This window comes from Melanotaenia boesemani, chromosome 14 (genome assembly GCF_017639745.1).
Source record: "Melanotaenia boesemani isolate fMelBoe1 chromosome 14, fMelBoe1.pri, whole genome shotgun sequence".
Lineage (NCBI taxonomy): Eukaryota > Metazoa > Chordata > Actinopteri > Atheriniformes > Melanotaeniidae > Melanotaenia > Melanotaenia boesemani.
Genome location: NC_055695.1, coordinates 12526298 through 12548788, shown reverse-complemented (window position 1 = coordinate 12548788; position 22491 = coordinate 12526298). Strand labels below are relative to the sequence as shown.

The 22491-nt window shown below is 37.2% G+C and overlaps 1 pseudogene; it reads left to right on the top strand.

Moving 5' to 3' along the window:
- LOC121653038 overlaps window positions 1-22491 on the top strand; it is an 87111-nt pseudogene that overhangs the window by 42471 nt on the left and 22149 nt on the right.

The following is a 22491-nucleotide window of genomic DNA, read 5'->3' as shown; positions in this document are numbered from 1 at the left end:
TGTCAACCGTACAGCACTGATAATATCTCTGCTGGCACATTGTTTTTCTAAAATAAAGTTTACCAAATGTCTTTTAATCAAGGCAAACAAAAAGCGCAGGGCTACACTCCAAGAACATGAGAATTTCCTATCATTCTGACAGCTGAGAAGGCAAAGTGATGTGTTTTTTTTTATTTTCTATCTTTCTTCTCAGCTTGTCCTCAGGGCACCTTTAAGTCATCCCAGGGGGCAGGATTGTGTCAGCAGTGTCCACTCAACAGTCGCTCCACCATCGAAGCCGCCACCCTCTGTGGTTGTCGGAATGGATATTACCGTGGAGACATGGACAAACCCGAGGACATGTGCACCAGTGAGTCAGTCTTTTTCTCTCCATCAAACACACAAAAGAACATTCTCTGTATATATTTCAACAGTGTTTCAGAGCATCACCATGACCAATACAGAAGCAGGCACAAAACAACATATGAGAGGCTGATACCACTGACAGTCTAATATTTCATAATTAAATGAAAAGCCAACATTTGCTTTGATTTATCATACAACCACCGAATTTATGCGGCTCGCTCAGAGTGCTGCAACATTCCCCTCCTTGTCAGGGGATTTGGGGAGCAGTAAGTAATAATGCTGCCATATTCCTCCTGCTCCCCATTGAAGTGAATATGTGTTTAGTGTGTTGAAGAGGCTATATTACTATGCAAGATGAAGCACAGAGTGTGAAAAACGCAGCTTCTCGGTTCCTCGGAGAGCTGGAGTAAGTAGGTTGAAACATGAATCATTTTGGACTCAAACCAAATCTTTTTTATTGTGTGCCGATTGTGTTTGTGCACGTCCTGGTAACCTGAATATAACTTTGTGTTTTGACAGACTAAAAACAGCCGTGGTTCAATCTGGTTTTCATTTTTATTTACTGTTCCATTTTTTAAATTCCTTTCACATGTTTGGTTTTGTTAATTTTTTCAAAACTAAGAAAATGATGATGTTGCCGCTGATTTCTGCTCTCTTTCATGTTCCCAGTGACTTTTAGACAAACCAGTCACTGTAAGTAGTGAAATGGACTGTCAGGTAGCTCACGACTGTTTGGCAGCTGTGGCCCTGTCATCATCAGAGCTGCAGCCAGCTATATGGGGAAATTCAATTCCAGTGACAGACAGCGAGTTCCAAAGCTTTTTGATGCACCTGACATGTTTTATTATTCTTTCTGTTATCTCAAATACTTAACCAAGACATTGAATTTTAATCGTAGAGTCTGCAGCTGAGCCTCGTTTGTCATACATTATTGCAAAATGAAGTTACATGGCACAAATATAGGAAAGAAATCTTTTCTACTTGATTTTTTTCTGAAATTTTGTTTAATTTTTTTCTCCAGAATCTTAATATAACAATCCTTTAAAAATTGTCAATTGTGTGGTTTCCCCTGACATGTTTGCTCTGGCTGGAAACATCCCAAAACATTATGTTTCCATTGCCTCCTTTTTTCCCTTTACCAAACAACCTCATTTAGTCTCATCCAGCATTTCAGTGGTACTTTTTCCTGTCTTGCGAGTCATCCATGGTAAGCATCCTTGGAGGCCAACCTCTTTCTGTTTACAGAAGTGTTCAGATTAATCAGGCCTTAGTAATGTAACTAGAGAATGCTATGAAAAGTGGACTACAATAAGATGATGGAGGCAAACCTCTGGCAATCTGCAATCCCACTGATAGATATTACTCAGGCAGGTATACTTTTGCAAACGTTTTATTCAATGTAGTGGAGTCATTAAAGGTTTAGGACTGCAGCTTCCTCATTAGCATGTAGACTAAAGCAAATGATCATTTGTTTAGTAGTTTGTTTACACCAGACAAACAGGTCAGGCGCTTTGAAAAAGTGTAATGTTGAAATACATCACAGCAGGGAGGTCTTCCTATCACCTGTTTTTGTGGATGAGGTTATCCAATTATGAAAACAGAATGAACATAAAAGCATCATCCTAAGAGAGGTTGTGCATGTCACGCTGACAAACTTCACATCTCCATGAATTACTTTGACACTTTCAATTCAAGGGCAAAATCCAATTGTGTTTCAAGCATTTTGGAACACTAAAGCAATGAAAAAGATGAGTTTAATCTTTAATAAACAGAAAGATGAAACAAATATTTTGGAGGGAGCTTCAGTTTATTTATATTAGTCGTGAACTCAATCAGATATAAAATCAAAGAGGTGAGACGGAAGAGTGAATGTGCAGTTTGTGGATCGTTGTCTGTCTACATGCCTCATGGGCTGCAATGGTACAGAAGAGGTTTGGGGACAGGGGGTATTTTGTTGCACAGGTCAGATTAATATAGTGTGGGAGCACAGATTGGGTCTGTTACCCCCTTTACATGGTCTCCAGCAGCAGTAAAACAGGATATATGATCACATCTTTGATCCTTCTTAACTCTTTAAACATTCTCCTGTCATGATCTCTGCATCCAGTAGCTTGTTTTGCATCAATGCTACTTAAACATTTGTGTCAACACACTGCATTGCCTGTGTGTGTAGAATTATGACTGCTCAGACAGATTTACACTCTGAGCAGAAATATTAATAAGAGGGCACTGCTTTTATTTTCCCCCTATGACCCCCTACGGTTAGCACTTTGACTTTGATTCATAGCTGTCACTGACTGTTTGAGAATTGTACATTTATACATATTCTACAGGGTCAACTCAGTCGTTGCTTGCAACAACTTAGCATATGTCAAGGTTGAACATTTGTTTTTTCTCGACTGTTCTTGTTATGTGTGCATCACGCTCTGTGATGTGTTTGGACAGTCAAAGAGAAGTGCACCCAGTAGGCTTAACCTTGTGAAAACCAGTAGTGCTCCGAAGACTCATTTTGACACAGTGAAATGGAGAGAACCAGCCAGACAGGAAGCAAAGGACTGCAAAGAGATTTTTATGACTGTTTCTTAAGCTGTTAGGCCACTTTCTAATTCTTAGAGACAGTTATGGCTGCAGTCCAAAATTCCTTCTTATCTTTGCACATGCAGCAGGAGGCCTTGTGATAACTGTAGTTGAAAGTGCAAAACCACTGATATCCTAAGAGCTAATAAAGTAAAAAAAAAAAATCATCGTTACTTGTATCTGTTAAGAAATATTTAGGTTCTTCTTAAGTGCTTCCTGTTTCTAAGACTTGTGGAGTATTGAAGTTTTTGTAGTTAGTGTGCTTTAATGGTGACTCTAGAATCCTGAAAATAATATAGAGGTGACAAGAGGGTATCTCCCATTTATTCCCTTGGATATATATATAAATTACATGAGGAAGAAGTAATAGTGTACTTCTGTTACACCTCTTTTCTTATACTTCTGGGAAGTTAGATGTTGCAGTTTGTACAAAAGAATAACATTTTTCTCCCTTCCCCTGACATATAGTAGGTGGAGGTTTCAGTGTTGATGTGTCCTTCACACTATGTGAAGTGTGACAGAAAGTCTAACTTCCCTTTGTAACCATTGTGCCATGTTTTTAAAGCCTGCAACTAGCTTTTTCTTTTGCAATTATAAAAGAAAAAACCCAACAGCAATGATTTGATGTGTGTTTTCTGATTCTTCACTTCTGATTCCTGCTGCAAATGTCTTTCCATTGAGTGTTTGAAGGTCACAGATCTTCCAACATCCTTTTTATTTATTTATTTATTTATTTTTATAAAGATTCATAACAAGATTGTTAAATTTTTCTGGCAGTTTCTTTCCATGTGGCATCATGATGTTGACATTTAAATAGATGCAGTGTAAAGGCTTGAAAATAACCATTTTTTTGTGTGTGTTTACACTTACAGAGGTTACAGGAATGGTCACTTTTATTTAAATGTTGAAAGCTTTACTAATTGGTATGTGAGGACATTTATCTGGCATGGAATCTCTTCTGTTTCTCTTTGAAGTATTTGTTTCTGATTGCTCATGAAAAAAAGAGCTTCATTTCACAAATATTGGAATTATTGAAATGTAAAGTAATTTGGTATGGTTCGCAAGTAACAGACTGAAAGACAGTTTTAACATGAACGGTAAATATGCAGCTTCAGAACTCCTTCCTATAGACTCTCTTTTTATTTGTTTTTACAGGTGTTCCATCAGCTCCTCGAAATTTGGTCTCAGTGGTGAACCAGACATCGGTGGTGCTGGAGTGGCACTCACCCCGTGACACCGGGCACCGTGATGACTTGTCATACAATGTCTTATGCCGCCGATGCCACAGCAGTGAGCGGCGGGCATGTCAGCCATGTGACGACAGCGTGATCTTTGTTCCTGGAAAACAGGCATTAAAAGGAACAAGAGTTGAAATCAGCAAACTCCGAGCACACACGTCGTACACCTTTGACATTCAGGTTTGTTTCCAGTAAAAAATGGAGAGAATGCCTCTTTGAAGGTTTGTTTACGCTGTGAATATATATTTGCAAAAATCACATTCACACCTTTGAGGATCACATACTACATGCAGGTTTATATTTTTATTTGTGCTGGATGGCTGTTCAGTTTATCCTGGATTGACATATTTAGAATGGACTGTAATACAAATTATTTTCTTTCAGTTTAATTTCAGTATCTCACGGCACATTAAAAGATACAGTCCAATTCAATCCAGTTCATTATTTGATTATAATCCAATTAAAGCAAATCCATAATACTATCTACATAAATCCAATTTATAACTATGTTCATATAAGTCAATTTATAAAGAAATAATTGTCTTGCTAAGGAAACCAATGGATTGCATTGAATCTTTTCTTCAGTTCAGTCCCCCAGTTTAAGCATGTTTGGGGCATCAGGTGACAATTGAAAGGAAAAACCTTTTTTTAACAGGAAAGAAAACCTCCAGCATAACCAGATTTGGGAGAAGTGGCCATCTGTCTCCATCATTTTCAGGTCAAGCGGGCAGGAAAGAAGGGTCAACAAGCATCACAAATCTAAGACAGGGATACCAGCTGAGCAAGAAAAAGAGAAGCACAAGCCAGCTCTAACCATAAGCTTTATGACAAAGGAAAGTTTGAAGTCTAACTTGAAAGGTAGAGAAGGTGTCTGCTTCCAGAACCCAAACTCAGAGTTTATTCCATAAGAGAGGGGTCTGATAACTGAAGGTTCTGCCTCCCACTCTGGTTTTAAAAACTCTAGAAAATGACAGATAAACCTTCATTCTAAGGGAAAAGCACTGTGGCAGTATTTATATATTTATATTTGTATATGGTATTTTTTTTATATTTTACAAGGAGCCAATGAGAAGAAGCTGAAATTGGGAAAAATATTATCACTCCTAATGATTCTCATCAGAGCCTTGCCGTAGCATTTTGGATCACCTGGAGCTTTTTAAGGCACTTTTAGAATAGCCCCATAATAAGGAATTATATTCTTGAAGTAACAAATTAATGGACTACTTTTTCAAATAATTTTGAGACAGGATGCTATTGGCAATGGCAATATTATGTAGGTAAAAGAAGGTGTCCCCAGAAACTTGTTTTATAGTTAAAGGGCAGATCCTGGTCAAAAATAACTCCAAGGTTCTGTCTTCATCTTTATAATCTGACAAGCTGACCGTTTTGTAAGAGTTTAAGAATAACTGTAGATGAGTATCAGATAAATAAAATGAAAATTTATTCCATGCTGTCAAACACTATTACCTAATGGAAGCGTGTACAGTGTGAAAAGTAGTGGTCCAAGCACAGCACCCTGCGGAACACCATGACTTAATCTGGGATGTGATGAAGTGTAAAATAAATAAATATGACTAACACCAACCTGGCGTGGTTAATGTCATTCCAATAGCATGTTCAGTCCTCTGTAACAATGTTTCGATCAGTTGTGTGCACCACTGAGATTCAATAGGACCTGTACAGACACAAGTCCATTATCTAAGGTATTACAAGATCATTGGAAACTTTCATCAAGGCTGTTTCTGTGCTGTGATGTGCTCTGGACCCTGATTAAACCTCTTCAGATTCTTTATGAGTTGAGTTGAAACAATTTTTCCAAGAACTTTATGAATAAAGAGGAGAGTGGATATGGCTTAAAGCTAATGGTAATTCGGGGAAAAACAAAACAAAGAAACAAACAGAAGAAGTCTTCCTTCCTTCTTGTTTATAACAACCTTAAAAGCCCACGGTACATAGCTTTTAAAAGAGATACATTGTGTAATCAAGTGTTTTCTTAAATTTCCACTTTAGGTGAGAGAAACTGAGGGTGGGGCATTCAAAAGAACTATGACTAACATTGGGAGTAGTGTTGATTACTGACCGTGATTGGAAGATAGCTGGCAGGTGTACTCCTCAGCCTGTAGTTTGGGAAACCTTGAAACGTGTTAAATGTATCACTAACAAAGTGATGTTTATTAATCAGTCCTGTAGCATTCATGTATATAATTAGAATATTCCACCGTTAAAGGTTTTATTTGTGATTACTGGAACTGCTGTGACTCCAGAATGATTACACCTCTGAAAAAAGAGCAATTCACGAAATTTTAAGTCTATAAAAAACAAGAAATTAGTGTTATTAGTGTTTTTCAACGAAGCCTTTAATTTTTTTATTTTCAATTGAAACTAATTAAAACACATAGTTGCTTCTCCAAAAAAGGTTGTGCTGAGGTTATTTCTAAGTTCAATGACCTTGCTCTGTCATCTGCATTTTTATTTCTGCCAGATATTCACTGTAATTTTCAAAAATACTTTGGTTATATAGACCCTTTTGACATAGAGCGGCTGGCACATCTTTCAGCTCACAAGGTCACTGTGAAGTCTATAGACCGTATGATGTTGAACCTTTAATCTTTTGGCATTTGTTTTTTTTTTTTAAACCATAAAATATTATGACTTTAAAGGCTTAAATTAGCTGTAATTGTTTGACTTAGATGTACACTGGTGGAATGAATGGTTCAGCATCGATGGCCAAATGACTGAAACAATAATCGGTGTTGATTGTGAAATTATTGATTGCAGTTTTTAATTAATTATGAGTTCATATGCATTGTGGACTCAAATCTAGATGCCTTTAACTAATGAGCAGCTGTTATTCATTTTATGGTGAGACCAGCAGATTTAATTGGACATTAGGTGCATGAGGAAAAGGAGAAAAATTAAATAAGACTGAAAAAGGATATACAAACAAAAACAAGTACATTAAAACAAGTTAATTAAAACTGAATAAACTGCAACACTGTCAAAGTGATTAAGTGAGCTTGTGAACAAACAACACATGGGAGCTAATTAGGTGATCTTTAAAACACACTCAGAACCTGCTCAGTCATTGTTTTCTATACCGGACAGCTGAAACTCAGCAAATGTTATGTTTGCTGTAGCAAACAAGGTACTAACCATTCCTCTTCAAACCCTGTAGGCTGTCAACGGGGTCTCCAACAAAAGCCCTTACCCTGCCCAGCAGCTGTCAATAAACATTACAACCAATCAGGCTGGTAAGTTGGGAGAATAAAGGCTGCTGTGCATGTGTGTGGATGTGTGTGAATCTGTGTGTGTGTGTGTGTGTAAGCATACCCTGGGGCACTGTGGCTTATATGTGGGAGGGATGGCTGGAGAGATAAAGGAAATTGAGCTATAGACTTTTAATTCATAAAACATGTTACAGGCTTGTCATCTGTGTGCCTTCTTCCCCCACTGCCCCTCAGTCTTTCCTGCACAGCTTTCATCCTTTTTTCTTTTACTGTTTCCCTCTACCTTTCTCTCAGTTCTCCTTTTCTGTGTTGAATCCCTATGCCTGCCTTCCTCCCTCTCTTGAGTCTTCCACTGTATAATTCTTAGAGACCATAAAGTAACTGACTTATTACTTCATCAATACTTTATGGAGACAGACAGAAGTAATATTTCCACCAATGCCCAAATTTTACTTTAAAAGATGGATTTTTGTGATGGAAAACGGATAATTTACTTCATCTACTGCAACCAAGGCTCATTGCTAATCAAAACATGATCCATTGCCACCCCACCACTCTCAGAGCACAGTTGTTACTCCTGCTGGATGCAAACCTCTCTTATCCCAGAAATCTTTGAGGACTCAACAAAAACTGATTTATTTTCAGATTGACTCTAGTGGAGGGATATTTAAATTATGCAGTAGGTTTTGAGTGTATTTCATTAGACCTTAGGATATAAAATTACTGCACGTGCAGAGAACCATGTAAAATGCAAATTGTGGAGATATAAAAAAAAAGACTGAGGTTTTCAGGCGACAGCTCGCTCATGCTGTCATACTATGATTACAGAATAAGCATTTGGCTCTTGAAGCATCACCACATTTACTAAGCATTACTATGATGTTGTGATGACTAGGCGGTGTAAGATGCATACTCTGTTCAGGATGTAATGGTTTCAAATAGGACCCTATAAAACCAGAGAAACAAATTGGATTACATTTCACTGTCTCTTGACTTTAAAACATTCATATTAATTCAGTTTTAACTAATACAATGTCTCTTACATTGATGATATATGTCTTCTTATCCTAATACTTTCCTGGCTCCAATAAATGGCATCAAAGTTCTGTACAAGTGCAAATGTGATGAAAATCACCTCATAAAAAGATACCAGAAGGAAAATCTTGAAATATATTAGAACCAACAGCCTCTGGTTCCTGAAATTATTGGTGAAAATGCATTGTAGACATTACTCTTGCTTCCCATCAGTGAAAGGAGCAGTAATTTATTTTCATGATCCTAGAGGAGGAAACATTTTTCTTCTGTTTGTGCTAATGATCTTTGACAATATATCATTACATACTATATTTCCATATTTATGATGTTTAAGCACTCTAGTGAATCTTTATGTTTCCTAATTGATTGTTTTTTTCTTATGTGTATGTGTGCTTTTTAACAGCTCCCTCAGTAGTTCCCATAATGCACCAAGTAAGCTCAACAAGTCGCAGCTTCTCGTTGTCATGGCCACCACCAGAACAGCCTAACGGAATCATCCTGGACTACGAGATTCGATACTATGACAAGGTAGAATGGAATGATAAACGTCTTTGAGTGTTTAGGCAATTTGCTCTTATGGTCACGGTCTGTAATCTGTTCAGAGTCAATAAAACAGACAGATCAATATGAACTGCCTCAAAGTCATCTCATTATCTGCCACTGAGGACTTTTAGTGAAGGCAAGCAACAGTCTCACTTCTCCACAGACACCTCAGTTCATAAAAACCTGAACAATTCAAAACACTAATTCCGTAACTAATTAAAGGCATGTGTTTTTTTCCAGTGATATCTTAATATTCTAAGGCAGTGTTTTCTACACAGGCTTTAAATTTTCACTCATATTTTAAAGTCTGTAGGGAGAATAAATTAGTGTCTCTAAACTTCAGCAGCTGAATTTGTTCTATTTTTCACTTAATGAGTTCAACTTTCATTTGGTATCATTATGGGGAATGCACCTCTGCATGTCCCGTAGAATATTCTATTCCAACACACCAGCCATCATTGGCTGGCAGCAGTGATGCTGATGCTCACAAGAGGGATGTCCTGTGCATACATGTTGAGCTGGTGCATAAATGTTCATTCTGAAAACTCCCACAAAGCACCTTCCATAGCAACCTTATAACTTAGTGTTTTGCTAAACAGTCCATTGACAGAGCCAAAAACCTTCGCTTAGCACTGTTATCTGCTCAGGTGGCAGTTGTACCCTGGTTTTATTTGCCATTATGTTTGGGGTTGGAAACTCAAAGTTATCAGTTTAGCTACAACCATACAGTTGGTCAACAAGTGAATAACCAGTAAGCCAACAGTGGTTATGGAGTATCCACATCTGTACAAACATCTGAAAATGTACAAAGTAAAGATGTTGACAATTGCTGAGATACTGAGATTTATGCACAAGGGCTACTAGTTCACGTCTGTCAACCTGCAGGACGTGTGCTTTCACGTACCAATTTACACCCTGTACATGAAATTCCTACCATTTGCCTTCCAGGGTGCAATTTACATATAACCAGTTCTACCTTTTGGTCTGTCTAAAAGCCCTCAAGGGTGCATGAAGTTCACATAGGCAACGATAATAGCCCTCAGGTATCTGCCATGCCGCCTTTATCAATGACCATGCTTTTGGCTGCAGGATTGAATGAGGAAGTACTGAAGCACATCAAATTCCTCGTACAACACCTAATGGCTCTGGGCTTCAGACTGAGAAGTAAAGAGCTTGCTGACTCCAAGTCAGACCATCTTCCTCATAGGTCTGTCCCTGAGCTCAGTGTTGTCTAAGGCCCACAGGCGGCTTTGCAGTCCTGCCTGACTCTGCTCGACCCTGTTGTGTGTTGGGAAACTATTTTCATCCTACCAAGAAGATGTCCATTATCAGTAAATACTCATCAGTATATACTGCAGTTTTGTAATATTCTAAAGGTTATGAAATATATCCTATACTGGGTGATAAAAAAAAAAGAAAAAGAAAACTTTTTATTGTGTTCAATGGATGACACACTTGACAGTATAATTAAGGAAAGCTGAAGGCAGAAACCTGTCAAGATATTTCATACATACATTTCATACTGTAAGTGATGTATTTTCTCTCATGCTAATAGTAGGTGTCTGTTCATGTATCATCTTTTTACATGATTAACTTATAATAAGTCAGGATTGATCATAGAGCTACTAATAATATATTATGGAGCCTGCAGTCATACTGACAAGGTCTTACGGAAATGGAGCACTTCTCTTTGTGATCTGTTCTTGCAGATTGTGGCTGTGCTAAAATTTAAAAGAATGTTTTCTACTATTTATTTAATCTGTTTCCTCCATGAACCATGAAGATTATGTAGTTTGAGGTGCCAAAGCGTCAGGAGCTGGAGTATACATTGTTAAATCTGTACAGATACAATTATGTCAGAAGTTTAATTTATCAAAACAAAGAAAAACTGCCAAGTCTGTGTATCAAATGTGTCAGTTTTCTTGAAAATCCCAAGTGCAAATATAAACAGACACATATGTACGTTTGTTCAGCCAACAACTGTACATTTTTTTTAAACAAAAGATTTGCATCTGATCTCATTCCAGCTTAAACAGTAAATATTTTGATGCCACACTACAGCAAAAAAAAGAAAGCATGCTTCTGCAGTGTTTAATAGTAGTGTGGTGTTTTCATTTTCAGAGATATCTTTGCACCCTGCCTTTTGTAGGTTTTAATATTTGCACATATTTCAAAGGGAGGAATGTCACTCTGTTTGCAGACTACGTCCACTAATACAGCTCATTTTGTTTGCTGAGTGAAATTGTCTCCACGATTTATCTCCTTACCGTGTTGATGTGGGCTTCAAGCCTCTCTGCGGACCTGAGTGCATGTCTAAAGTCGGCACAGATTTCTTCATCTATGAAGGCTAGAATCTTTCCTCTCAGAGAGACTACAACACAGAAGAACATTTCCTCCGAAAAACAACCTCTCATTCAGGCCTGAATATTAGGACTGTATTAAAAAAATACACTTTCTGAAATGCTATTTAACCAAGGTCTTTACAAGTATGCATTTTCATAAGCAGCAGAGGAGATTTAAATTCACTGTCCATATATTTCTTTGACTCATGCTCAGGGCCAGGTCAAGTCACTCTATCTAGCAACATCTGCCTAATCCTCCTGGGTGATCATGAAGTGTTTTGAAGCCACATTAGATATGTTAATCCTCCAGCATGCTCCAGGTACACTCCAGGCTTTCCTAACCAGTGAAGGCACCCTAAAGGCAATCTTATGTAGACTCCCTTCAGATGTCTGAGCTTCCTACCCTACAGCCATGTGAAAAAGTGTACCTACCTTAAATACTAAAGTTTTATGACATAAAAGAAACCATATAGTCCATAGTGGGTCTTAAATTTAACCAGGAAGGAGGAAGGAGGATGGGGTGGGGGGTATGTGGGTGGCTGGGTGGAGAGAGGGTGTAGGGGTTTGGGGGTGGGGGGACAGGTCAAAAGTGTATCTTTGTCTCCTCCTTTTTTTCTACTTTCCTTTTTACTTCTCTTCACTTTTCTCCTTTTTTCTGTCCCCTCTGGTAAGGTTACATGAATACCATAGCAAGACATCAGCAATGATCTTAGAGAAGCAATTGTTGCTGCCCATCAATCTGGAAAGAGTTCAGTCTCATCATTCTATTGTGATTAAAATATTTACAATATGTAAGACAGTTGCTAATCTTCTCAGGAATGGAAATCCCAGCAAGTTCACCCCAAGGTTGGACTGTGCAGTGCCCTAAAAAGAGCATGAAATGAATTTTATTTGGACAGACTAAATCAAAGTGGAGATATTTGATCATATTGGACAACACTATGTTTGATATAAGCCAGACATGGCACGTCAGCGCAACCTACCTCATCTCAGCTGTCAAGTGTGGTAGTTGAGGGATAATAACAACAACAGGACTTGGGCACCTTGCAGTCTTTCAGTTGACTACAAACTACTCCTTTTACTGAAGTACTCCAGATTCAGATGTGAGGCTATCTGTCCAACAGCTAACTTAAGTGAAATGTGGTCGCAGAGTGGGATAACGATCTCAGACACAACAGCAAATATAGAATAAAATGGTTTTAAAAGAAAAAATCATCCATTTGTTAGAGTGGCTTAAAGTTATGTTCTGCAGAAGCAAATTCTGCAAAGCTCATTGAACTGAACGCTGTAAAGAAGAGTGGGACAAAATTTCTCTTATATCATGGGTTGTGCTTAGTTTTTCACACACTGCTTCTGCATTATAATTCAGTTTGTAAGTCAGTTATTTTCCGTAATGCTCTACTCGGTTCTGGGTCAGACTAGAGACAGAGAGCAAGAGATTGAAGGTGATTGTAGGTGAGATTGGAGAAGATCAATGACTGGTTTGAAATCTTGAATCTTGCCTTGTTGATTCCTGAAAATGTAAAATTCAACAATATTTTAAAAAAGTATTTTTTATCAAATGCCTGTTGCCATTGCTTAAACAGACAGAAGCTCCCCCAAAGAATTATCCCTGCTGAGAGAGTATAATCGACAAATAATAAAAATAAAATTCTAAAAGTGCTTTTTTACTGGTATAGTGCAAGAAAAGATTCAACTGGGAATATTACTCTTTCATTTTGTCATATGCAATACTTGACCATTTTCCTGCATCTATAGATGAATCGCTTAAAGATAAGAGTACTAGAGCATCCATTTCTTTCGTAGTGGGTGCTGTTCAGAGCTGTTGCCACTCTGTTCTGTGTGCTGTCTGATTGAAGCAATCAACCCTTCAGCTACCCTGTTATGGACAAGGCCCTAATCTGCGTGAACCAGGAGACTAAGGGACAAAAGACTTCATAGCAGAGTTTATTGAGCAAACTACAATAGTGAATAGTGAATATCAGACTGGGAGCACCAGTGACAGACTGATTCAGGTGTAAAACATGGAGTACCAGGTTACTTTCCTGTAGCTGTTACTGAAGGAAAATTGTTGAAAGAAATAGCAGTTGCATATGATCTATGTTATTCAGTTAATGGGAAGCAATGCATTTTCAGCTTGAATTACTAGCATAGCTATCACTCAACTGTAAGACTTCTATTTTTTTCTGAATCTCAGCCAGCAGCTGCAGACAGATGAGTAACAAAAAACAGAGCACCTACAAGGAATTGTATAAGACAGAGCAAAAAGAACTGATGCCTCCTCATCCGCAGCCAAACTTCTTTTCCCAACATCCTCGTGTCTTTTTTTTTAACAACTCTTGTTAGCTATTTTTTTTAATTAGTTCTCTTTGATGAAAACATTCAGTCCTGAAGTTCATGGCTCCAGAGAAATCAGAGATTCCAATTTTCACAGACGTGTTTGCAATTTTATTGCACTGAACAAGTAAGAAAGAGAATGTCTGTCCCATATTTATTATTCAGGGTTATTGTTACTTTTAAAGATCTAACATTAATTATGTAGACAAACTTATTGTTTTACTGCATGAATACATGAAATACTATTCATTATTACATAATTAGTAAAGGTAATTATTATTACCAAGTTTTCTTTCTAGTATGAATGTGAATCCTATGGAAATGTGCATTTAACTTTCAGTAAAATTAAGTAGCAACTTCTGTATGCTGATAAATGCATTAAGGATGCAAAAATAACCTTGATGTTTTTCAGAAGTATACTTTTAATGAGATTTCATAAAACTCCCTTTATTTTACTTTGAAATATATTTAATCCGGCGCTTTCATGTCTTGCTCTGACATTGAATTGCAGCTAAAATAATTTTGCAGCTTCTAATGTTCATATTGTGGAGATCACTTATGTAATTATCAGAATAACTGATCTGAACATATCTGATCTGATTTTTACACAACAAATATTTGCAGATTCTTCTGTGTGGAACTCTGTGATACAAACATTTTCTTTTTATTGTCCTCACCATGAAGACCATTTTTTTGCTTAAGCACAGAGACTATAATTTTGTAGTTCCAAAATATAAATTGTCTCACTCAGATACATAATTAGAAACCGTCATGCATTATTTAAAACTGTAGTAAGATTAGCTATAGAACTTCTTATTGGAAACAGTGAATGTTAGCCTACCAACATTCACTGTTTCCTTTCAGTTAATGATCAATCAATTATTGTCATTCAGCTATAGAAATAAAAAAATCTGAAAAAATCTCACATGATTTTTTTTTTTTTTTTTTAGTTAAAAACAAATTATTTTGTTGTCAGAGTGATGGCTTATAGCCATATAACCATATGAAGTAAAATGAATGAGTGGGTTATCTTTTAAAATGATAGTGTGTATTTTACTAGAAATATGTGAATGTGCTGAACCAAATTTCCTTCAGATGTGCTTACATACAATATAAAATCACATACTGACAGTTATGTCAGCTTTGGTTAGTTCTACCTTATTTGATCTTATGATATTGCTTGTAAATCACATATTTTAGCATCAATCCTTTTGGATTTTTCCAGTTTTTGTCTTTTTACAAACTAAGGGGCTGAGTTATGACGAGGGCAAAACTGCTGCGCTATTTAACATTTGCTGCGCAGTTTTGCTCTGGTTATGTTTCTACGATTAGCGCCTGATCTATTAAGACTGCTCCTGTTGTCATTTGCGGAGCAAACAGCAGTATTTAAATGAGGATTTAGCGGCGCTGTTTGCTCTGTCATGTAAGGTTCCGGAGAGCAAGGAAACCGCAAACGCAAAATTAACTTTTATCCGATAGAAGTTGAGACAAATAAAGGAGACAAATAAAAATATTGCGGAAGTCGAGGAAAAAAATCTAAATGTCACCAGAAATGCTGCAATATAGTTTCATATTCAAGTTCAATTTATTTATAAGGCACACTAACAACAACCTTTAGGAACCAAGGTATTGTACATATAAAAACATGCAAGGAACAAATAAGAAATAATAAAGGTTTAAAAGCTATAAAGAAATAATAATAATAATAATAATAATAATAATAATAATAATAATAAAAGACAGGCATGATAAAGTCTTTAAACTTATCCAGCAATTCTAATATTGCAACGCTGGATCGTCTCCACAATCCTCTTCTCTGGCATTCTAAATATATTAATATAATAGAAAAAATGCATTATCTTAGTCGCCTTTCATGGTGTCTGTGCCTCCTCCTTAAAATTATTACTGCAGCCATTGCGCGTATACTGTTGTGCCAATTAGCACCTGCTTTTCAGAAACGCTATTTTTAGAGCAAACATAAACACCGCAAACTATTTGCGGGCTACATGAATCCCACTGCTGCGCAAACCAGATTTATTTGCATAGTCTCCTCCCACTAATGTGCACTTTCTGGCCGGAACGCCCATAATGCATATGCAGTAGCTTCAGAAACGCAAAGTGGAGAGCGGCGCAGTTTTGCCAGGATAACTGACGCAGTTCCATGTTTGCGGCTTTGATAGATAAGCTTGGGCCGATTTTAGCGGAGCAAAGCCGTCTGCACCTGTTTTAGTACACGCAAAGCGTTAATAGATCAGGGCCTAAGAATATTACTAACTTTGATTTAAATATTACATTTGAATTAATGTTTATAGAAAAAACTTCATTCTTATTGCTTCTTACACTTAAACAAATAGCCTGTATGTCTGGACAACTTGGCAGGAAGGTGTCACATGGCCAGATTTTATGTGAGTAGAGTAGAGTTGTAGCATCATCCTTTCTATCATGAATTTAGTGGTCTTTGTGACTGTATTGTAGTGATTGTATTCATTCTTCAGAATGTAGTATCAAAAAAAGTTTTAAAGAGAGCCGTACATCACCTTGAACCCCAATGACCCTATTTCCACATGCAGCAACCTCAGCACTCCTATATCCGGTTCTGTACAGGGAAACATTGAAAATAGCACAATGAATGATAAAACTGCAATCTTGCCTTTTGGAAAGTTATAAGAAAGTGTGAGACACGTCGCATTCCCTGAGAGATGTGCTGTGTTGCTGCAGTCTGACAGTCGCAGATAAAAACCTGATTATGTCAAAATCATGGCAGGAAATTTATTGTAATTCATACTTAATTTCTGCTACTTTTGCTTTTCTAAGTTTCGATTATAGAAGTCAATTCTGATTCTGCATTTCTCACTGCTTAGCAGTCGACCACATAAAGACTAATTTTAGCTCATGGCTTTGAGTGCAGATGTCCACTGAGAACAGTTTGATAATCCTGCAGAGAAAGGACTGGCTCTTCTTAGCAGACAGCTGTACTGCACCTCTTTTTCTGGCAGTTTCATAATTTCTCCACCTTTCTCCCATCCATCAGCTTCTCCATTCCTCCCTGACCCCCTTCCTCCCTCACTCTTACTCTATAGATAATGAGTTTTAACATAGAGGATAGGAGGAAAGAAGGATTTTTACCCACTACTTATCTCTGGCTACCAGGCCCTCCCAGATGGGCTGGCCCTTAACCTCTTTATGCTAGCTAGCATGAAGACAACCTCCCCACATGCACCTCCAAAATCCAAACCCCTCCATTTACTCCAGCCCTGATTTATATGACCATTTTCAAATATTACTTAAAATCCCCCAGTTTTTTAACACTATAGTTTTCTATATGTTTTGGTGGTATTTATAAAGGGTAATATTAGTGAATTTCACACGTCATATAACTATATATCAACCCTAATATAGAAATGAAAGTAAGCCATAAGCAAATTATATTATCATAAAAGAAGTCTGCTGCAATAAAAATGATAAATTGAATAATAAATGTATACCATAATAATAAATAAACTCATACAAGGAATGGGGTTATTGACTGACATGGGGACGATGGGTATTGTTCATGAATATTTATGATATGAAAACTCAATCATCTTTAACCCCATGTTCTCTTCTGATAACCCTTTCTCTTTTCCCCCAATCTACCCTCAATTTTCTCCCTCTCATCTCCCTCCTGGGCTGCCTTCCTCCTCATCATCTCTCCTCCTCTCCCCCTTTGCTCTGCCATCGACCTCCCCAACCCTCCGTTCTTCATCCTCATGGCATGATTCCCTGCCCCTCCTTTCATGCCATTATCACAGCATATCTGTAGTTTTCTCTTCTCCTTTTAGATTTTGCCTCAGTGAAACCTTGTTATCTGAAAGAAAATGATGGATGAAAGGTAGCCTAGAACGAGTAAAAGAAGGATATCTATGGAAGCATAAGGTGATAACCTTGGGTTTATAAGGCAGAAATGATCAAATTCTCCATGAAGAAGAATGAAAGGAGAGTCCATAGGCTCACCTGTTTCTATCAGTGGTAGCTAATTAACTGGAGTATGGCTGTTTCGGATTGGCATGGAATGGTTCAAAGAAGGAGGAATGAGAGGAGAAGAATGAATGTCTGGGATGGGGATTAAATATGGAGAAGAGAGGAAAAAATTAAAGAATGAATAACTGAAATGAAGTAAAAAAAAAATATGAACAGAGGTGTTTTCAGTGCCACCTGTCTATACTAAAGCTAATTAAACCGCATGATTCAAATTGTGGAAACCATTCTGAGATGCCAAGAAACATCAAGAACAATGGCAGCATTTTTTCTTCTTTTTGTTTTTTTCTTTTTCTTTAATCCTAATGCTTTAACTGTAGAATATGTTCTCTATAAAATGTGCAAAATGTTTCCAACCTTTTTTCTGCAAAGGCTCTATTTCTGATGAAGAGTTCATTTTCCCTCCCACACCCTGCTAAAGGGGACGAGATGTTGAGGGTTTTACAGCAGTACTGAGATGTTTTTCACCACTTACTGCGCTGTCATGCTTTAGTTTAGATATAACACAGCTAAATAGAACCTAGTATTCTGTGCTGTCAAAGCTTAACAATTGCATTTATATTTTTGCCTAACTGAAACAGTGTATTTTGTGATACTGAAATGTTTCTCTGCCTTTGTACCTCCTCCTCAGTCCCAGTCATCAGTCCTGAACAGTTCAGTGGTCCAGAGCGATACACCTAATGTGGTTCTGGAGGGCCTGAGGCCTGGCACTGGCTATGTGGTCCAGGTGAGAGCTCGCACCGTGGCTGGATATGGAGCCTACAGCAAAGAGATGCTCTTCCAAACCCTCACTGATGGTAAGCGTGTGGGTGGTTGGCTGGAGTATGTGACGGTGTGTGTGTGTGTGTGTGATTGGAAAGGAAAGTGAGTGCAAAGTGAGGAAAATCAAGATGTTGCACTGGAGTGAATATGTGGCTGTGAAGTAATTAAATTCTGCCCTGCATTAGGTGTTTGTGTGTGTGTGGTGTATGTGTGAGATGTCATTTGTATTCCCTTCCAGAAGTGCAGTTTTGTGCTTCTGAGAGTCACGAAAATGTGAGGAATAATATATAATGGCTTCATTCACTATATGAGGTGGATTGTGTGTTTTTCCTCTGCAGATGAGTACAAGTCAGAGCTTGGGCAGCAACTCTCCTTGATTGCTGGCTCTTTAGTAGGTGGAGTGTGTATTGTCTCTTTGGTAGCTATCGCCATCATCTGTACCAGGTAATGCACAACAGACACGCAATAACTCATGCAGATTCACAGATACACAGTTTGTCAGGCCTCCTATCTCTACTGCAAGCAGCAGAGATAGGAGGCATGTCATATCCAATACTCTAACTTCATACACATTTAGATATTATATGGAAGTGTATGCAAGATTTTAACTTGAGTTGACTGTTCTGTTTCCAATGTACAAAAAAAAAGCTCATGAAAGCTTAACCAGTTGTTTTAGCTGAATTAAAGAAACTATTGTCTGCTTTGTCTAGAACTTTCAACCACATCTTTACAGTATTTGTTGAGATGTTTACGTCAATTACCTAAATACACCTAATATATATTCATATAATCACTATTTCAATTAAGACAAAATTTTCATAGTTATTGGAGTGGTTAGTTAATTGTCAGTGTGCATGGCCAAAGAGGCCCTCAGCTCAAAAGCCGAGTCCATTGTTTGACTAGCGGGACCTTCAATGCATGTAAATACTAAACACAATTGAGGAAAATATGAATTATTGGAGGTGTACTATAAATATTGGTAACTTGTATCAAAACTATATTTCACTAGCAGGTTTTAATGAACCCCCACCCCCCTTTCTTTGTGCTGTATTAAAGATAGTCTGTTTAAGATTGTAGTTATTTGAGTTTCTCTGATACATACACATCTTGACTTTTATTTTGTCTGCTTCTGGAGGTTGTTATGTCCTCATCAACAGATTATAATTTCTGATCTGGTTCAACCAGTCGGCATTAATAATTCTCCTTGAGAAGATGTTTATCGTGGTTTGCGCTGTTGGTCATGGTCTTCTAAAGCTGTGGTGATTTGCATTAGAGCTTGAGACCAAATGGAAACCAAATGTTGTTACAGTTTAAAAGGGCTGTCCTTGCCCTGCCTAGTCCTGCTTTTACATCTGCATTTGAATTGAAGGTTTACTCCAAATTATACATAAATTAGGATAGAATAATTTAAAACCTACTTAACTGGACATTCATGGATGAGAATTTTACTGTGAACCAGTGATGGCACAGGTATTACACTATTGCCATCATTAATATTTAATTACTATTTAATTCCATGACTTTGATTTTTTAGTAGATGTGAAATTTGAAATGTACAAAGTTGATGTAATACTATGACCTCCCATCTATGGATTGCCACAGCCTGTCTCTCCTGAAAGGAATGTATAATCTCTGTATACATAATTGGGTAGCATTTTAAGATCTTACATTGTACTGTTTTAGTGGCTTTCTCAGCTAAAACTGGAAACAAGCAGAAATGACAGAGTGTAATAATGAATCCCTCAATCCTCATGAACCACAGTGAGCTTTTCTCAAGCTTACTGTCAGGGAAACTATTTCAGCCCAGCTAAAAAATATAAAAAGAGATTCCCAATATGGATTTTGTCTTTGCAACATTTCAAATTATTGTGTAAAACTTCTATTTAGGAAGCTCAGTATGTGTTTCTGTCTGTAGAAGAAGGCAGCTGAAGGAGACTGTGTATGGCGACAAGTTGCAGCAGTACAACTCAGGAGGAGGTATGAGCACAATTTATATCTCGTAATCATAAAGAGGTGCTAACATTCACCTCACTTTTTAAAAAGGTGTTTATTTGTTTTAACTTTCTCAATTTCTCTTCAGAAGTTACTCTGAGACCAGACATGTTTAGTGGTCCCACCCCCACAGTGACCTTTCCCACCCTATCTGAGGGCCGCAGTTCACCAGGGGTCAAGATCTATATTGACCCTTTTACTTATGAAGACCCCAATGAGGCAGTCCGGGAGTTTGCCAAAGAAATTGATCCCTCTTGTGTCAAGATAGAAGAAGTCATTGGATCAGGTAGAAATTCTTACACTCATTCCTCTCCTCTCTCATGTTGTTTCACCAAGTTCTTAAAAAACTGACAGTGACTTGAGACTCGACTTGGACTCGCAATTTGAGACTCGTTAACAATCTTTTTTTTTCAACATCTCCTCTCTGTCTCATCTCCTGTCTGCTGTCCGTGTTGTCTGCAGTCATTTCCCAGTACTATGATTTTAAATTTCTTTCTGGACCCAGATGAATTTTGCTTCACATTCAAAACTCTAACAATATATTTTGTTAACAGTACATTTACCAATCTGAATACGTTTCAATGTTCAACCAAAAGGTTTTCTGAATTCAAGCAAAGAAATTATCCAGAGTAGAAAGACAAAGCAATTTTCAGATGAAGCCAAAGGTCAGTGCTGTTACTAAATGTTAGTGGATAAAGGCTTTGTACGGATTTTAAATTCATTATATATTAAAATTCAGTCTTTATAGCAAAGCAGATGACAGGCATTGCATGGCATATTACTCATTACAACTAAAAGTGACTTGCAGCTTGACTTGGACTTATGAACACCTCTGGCAAGTACCTAAAATAAAAATCCAAGAGAATTTTATTATGTTCAGTATTACTGCATTACAGTATAAGCAGATATTGAGATTTTCCTCAACTATGCCAGCCTTTTAAATTAGAAAAGATCTGGAATTATGCAATGCTAATTTATTATTTTGCTTTATTTTTCTTTTCCTTTGAAGTCAGGACAGATGTTTTATTAATACTGAAAACTTTCACAGGAATAAATTAAAACTCTCTGCTTGCAGTCTTTAAACTATCTGTTCTCTCATCGTTGAAATGCTGTGTGATGTATGGCAAAGTCAGAAAGATGGACCTAAAATGGGGGGGGGGGGGGGGGGGGGGGGGGGGTTGCATCCTGCCCTTCCAGCAGGATGCAACAAAAAAAAAAAATGAATGTTTGATATATAAAAACTAAAAAGCATAATAAAACAAATCAAACCAGTTCTAATTGTTTTCACAACACCTTTTACAACCAGTGACAATGTAAATCCAGGAGCCTTTCCAGTTCCAATCCTAATCTAATCATTGCTGACATACATGTGTAACAGATAATACCAAAAGTACTTTTTATTTATTTTTTTATCAGAAAGTACAGACTGATTTGGTCTCTGCATAATGTGCAATGAACATGCAGTGATGTGGGTTGTGGATAAAAAGTTTCCAGTGCACACAGTTTGGGGTACTGCTTTTCTGACAAGACTAGCTTGTCCTCTATCTTTTGTCATTTCATAAACAATAAAGTGTCCTCATCCAGATGCTACCCTAAAACTACCAAACTACCCCAGCTTTTCTACTTTTCAGTGAAGATGTACTAGTGGGTGTTTTTTCTCTAGACAAAAAAGTACAAGCTACAGAATATTGTTATTACCTATTGTTTTGTTATACATTTTGGGAAAGTCTGAGGGAAATTTTAATGATAATATAAAAAAAAGATTAAATTGATATTTTTTTTAAATTATCCAGTTAATTAAATATCTAAAAGTTTAGTAAGATCATATCAGGACTTATTACAACAGTGTGAGATGAAGCATGTGAAACCATTTTACTCATGTGAAACTTTTTTACTGACAGGTTGCAATTAATGATCTTAAGCAGATTCTATTACCTTTTATATTAAATGATAATATTTGTGTTTTTATCTCAACCCAGATCAGACTGAGGAATGTGATATCCTCAAAAGGTTTACCCCTGACAGCTCATAACTTATTTAACTCAGTAACAAAACCAATCAGACTCAAATTACCAT